This window comes from Alligator sinensis, unplaced genomic scaffold (assembly GCF_000455745.1).
Source record: "Alligator sinensis unplaced genomic scaffold, ASM45574v1 scaffold846_1, whole genome shotgun sequence".
Lineage (NCBI taxonomy): Eukaryota > Metazoa > Chordata > Crocodylia > Alligatoridae > Alligator > Alligator sinensis.
This window is the reverse complement of record NW_005842230.1, coordinates 866,126-869,984: the sequence shown is the minus strand read 5'-3', so window position 1 is coordinate 869,984 and position 3,859 is coordinate 866,126. Positions and strand designations below refer to the sequence as shown.

The 3,859-nt window shown below is 45.4% G+C and overlaps 1 protein-coding gene across 1 annotated transcript in view; it reads left to right on the top strand.

Moving 5' to 3' along the window:
• The window catches only part of CHST2 (carbohydrate sulfotransferase 2), a 34,037-nt gene that overhangs the window by 27,747 nt on the left and 2,431 nt on the right, over positions 1-3,859 (top strand). The window lies entirely within an intron of this gene.

Sequence of the window (3,859 nt, the reverse complement as noted above, 5' to 3'; positions counted from 1 at the left end):
CCCCCCCCCCCCCCCCCCCCAAAAAAAACAAAACAAAACAAAACAAAACCCTTTGGGGGGGGAAGCAGTGCAGACCATACAAAAATAGTGTGCGCCAGAACAAATGGAGGCTTGGTCCTCCATGAGATGCTCTGGTTGCTAGCTAGAGCATCTCTACTGCTCCATTGTGCCCCAGCTGCTCCAGTACACTGGGAACCAGGAGTAGCTGGACAAAGGCAATTTACCCAAAGTGGGACAATGTGTCCCGCAACAAAGCACATGTGCAGGGACATGTGCTGAAGCACAAAGTAGTGGTACAAATTTGTGCTGCTACTATCTGTACTGCTGCAAATGCATACCCCTGCTTGCCCGGATGTGGCTGCTTAGCCTGAACACTGAAACAAGATGCTGGGGTAATACTCCTGTTAATGTGTCAATAGATAAATGGTGGATGGCAATGGTACCTGCTCCTTTGACCATATTTGAAATGAAAGTAGCTTATTTTGTGAGGGACCTGTTCCTGTGAGCTTGCACTAGGGATGCTCTGGCCTCACTTACCAGATATGCCACTTCAGCAGACTTAAGTGGAACTTGGTTTCTTGGTCCTGAAAGAGCTTAGACTAGAGTGGTTCTGCATGGCTTGGAAGCAGGACTGCAGGAGCCCTTTCAGATTCAGTGAGGGAGGAGAAGGGGAGGAAGATGCCTGATGAGCATAGATGACTCTGGGTATAGGCAGCTGCCAAGAAGAGGCTGTTTGGACCTAGTTTTAGAACTTGTTAGGCACTTAAGCCCCATTTTGGACAGGCACATTCTTCTTCAGAACTTGTCCCTAATTGTCTGTTGGATTTAGCCCAAAATGCTGGTCACAAATTCACCTGGAAGCAGGACTGTTTTAGAATTTGTGGAGTATCATAAATCAATATTTTTCCAAATCTGATATACTAATATAGTGTTCGGTTTCTGTTTTTAGCTAATGTTAAGCTGTGCTTAATTTTATCAATTTTATTTTTGTATGAACCATGGTTTTGGGTATAACTGCAATTCTGTCTTTTTATAAGGTTTGACTGGCAATAGACCATAGTGTTTGGTTAGATTAAAGTGTTCTTCCCCAGACAATACTATTCACACACCCGAGGAGTAAACACTGAGAATTTGTGCCGGAGATGACAGTTTATTAGTCAGCTAAGAGGGTGGGTGCATAAGCCAAGACCTATCTACAAACATAGGTGGTTTAAGAAACCTTTGGTTAGGAGTATCTTCAGAGATAAGTATCTGTCACCTTTGAACCGAATAAGAGAGAATCTATATCTCGAAAAATGGATAGCTAAGGATATTGGATTAGTGGTCTACATGTCTGAAAGGATGTAACTATTTCCTTGATATAATTGGATCAGGAATTACAACTGACCTGCCAGACAGATCTGGGGGAGGAATACAGATCTGGGGGAGGAATACGTATCTGGGAGGAGGATATGTATCTGGGGGAGGAAGTTATCTACGTGATATATGCTTCCTAAGAACTGAAGAATGTAGATGAGCAGATAAAGTTGGGGACTTAAGAATTGCCATGAGAGCAAGTTTTTTTGTCTAAGGATTCATGGGCTTTAGATGACTGCAGCTGGGTGGTGAAAAGTGACAAGCTGCTTGCAGGAACTGGTTAGCCAGCTGCTGCATTCTAGAAAGTAGTGTAGGGCAAGAATTCAACTATATTTCTTTACGATTATTTTCCATATATTTCTGCCTCTTTCAACATACAGTTACCATTTTAATTATTTCTCTTGTTCATATAATAGATCTTTTGGCTATTTCTTGCACCTTGCTGACTGTACTATGATTTCAGAACAATTGACAAATACAGGCTGGTCACTCCTTTAAGGGCAAGGACCTATCATAATTTTCCACAAGCCAGATTTTGGTGACCTTTAAGTTGGCAAGCTTTCCTCTGCAAGAGCTGGCAGGGTCTGGACTGGGACAGCTGGAGATGTGGCTCTCTGGACTAAGCTGGATCAGTGGCAAATCTCAGCTTGTTTCAGGCAGTATGGGGGGACAGATTTGGGGCTAAAGGTATTAGGACCCCTGGTTATGTCACAATTATTTTTTATTTTCTCGCTTCAAAACCTTACTTGGGGGGATGGAAGGTGGAGTCTGAAAAACATGCAGATTATTTCCTTCCCAGATACCCTACTGCTAGTTAAGCTTCTGTAGGTCAAAATATGTTCTCAGCTATGCCTGCATATACTTCTTTCTATCAAATTGATAAGCACCCCTTGTTTCAGGGGCACCTGGCTAAACCCCTAGGGACAGAGGTAGGGCTGGAAGCCATGTCCAGCAGAGATCCCCTGAACTTTTACTATGCATTTTCTTCAGGAACAGCTTTGTATGTTTTGAAAAAAGTATTTTATCTAACCAAGGGCATAGAGTAGGTTGTTTAGGCTGGGGGAGATTGCTTGTTGCTTAGTTGTTTAATTGCTGGCCTTACTAGAGGAAAAGCTGTATCAACAAAGTTCCGGAGCTGGAAGGGGGGTTACTTGGGGGGGAGCTGGAAGGGGGGTTACTTGCTGGGCTTGCTACACATTTCATCACATCAGCAGGTTTAACCTGTTACGTAGCTATATAAGGCAGACGCCCACTGGGGTGCGGGTGCTTGCTTTGCGAACAATTGCCAAGCACCACTTTCTGCGCAGAAATAAAGATTAAGTTGGATCCTTCACCCCTGTGTGTTTATTGGCACAAGTGCACCGGGCATGAACTCACTGTCCTTTGGGGACAACATGCCTGGTCTTAGTGTCCTCTCACATCCATGTCTAAGCCATTATAGATAGACAGTTCAGGATCCCACTGCTGAAAACTCCTAGCTCAAGTGGCTATTTGAATTTTCAAGTTGGCAAATACCCAGGTGATAACTGACTACTTTGCACTTCCAGCAACAAAACTTGCTTTATCTATTTAACTCCCTCACACCTACCCACAACAAGAAAGTGTGGAGTTAAGAAATTACAGGCTTTGGGGCTACATCTGGTGGGCAAACTCTCAATGCTGACAGACCCTAAATCACATTTGTGTGATAGACAAAACCTAGTTCAACTGCATCTGGTTCACCTAAACTGTCCATTGAGCTTTAGGTATCATGCGATCATTTTGCCCCTAAATGAAATTTAATCCCGTGTGTGTATCACATTACAGGTTGCAACACATCAAGGGGTTGTAAAGTGTAATGTCTATCATGGCCTTGAGTGTCTAGCCTATCTTTCTAGGATGAGATGTACTCATTAATTTTTTTGGCAGGAAGCTTCAAACATCCATCTTGATAGGCCAGATTTTGATGCCACAAAAGTACAGGCCGCAGTCTCATTTGAACTTGGTGGAGCAGCTGAAAGAATTAGTGCCTACCCACAAGCATCCTACAGGGACCCAATCTAGCAGGATCCGAAGAACAGGTTTCAGGAAATAGTCATACTGGATACCTGTAACCCTTGGGTGGTTTAGACCTGGTGACATCTCTAACCCTTGCCATCCCTGTGGAGGAAGGGGTGGTTCTTTACAACCTTTTTCTATGAAGTGAAAGGGAACCGTTTTGAGAACAGTTTCACATCCTAGTCTGAACTGTGCAACTGCCCAAGCACGCCTTTCCCACGGCTGGGATTGCAGAGCACAGCAGCCCGGGGCCAGGGGAGCCGCTTCCCTTGGCTCCCGTCGACCTCTTCCGCTCCAGTTCTCACGTCTCGGAGCAGCTTTGGCTCCAGCTGCGGGGAGGCAGCGCTAATGCTTTCCCGCGACTATTTTCAGCGGCCCCCAGGGGACAGCTCTGGGCGGGCGAGCACTGCCCGAGTCCGCCGCACTCCCGGCAGCAGCACAGCACAGCAGAGCGCCGCGGGCAGCG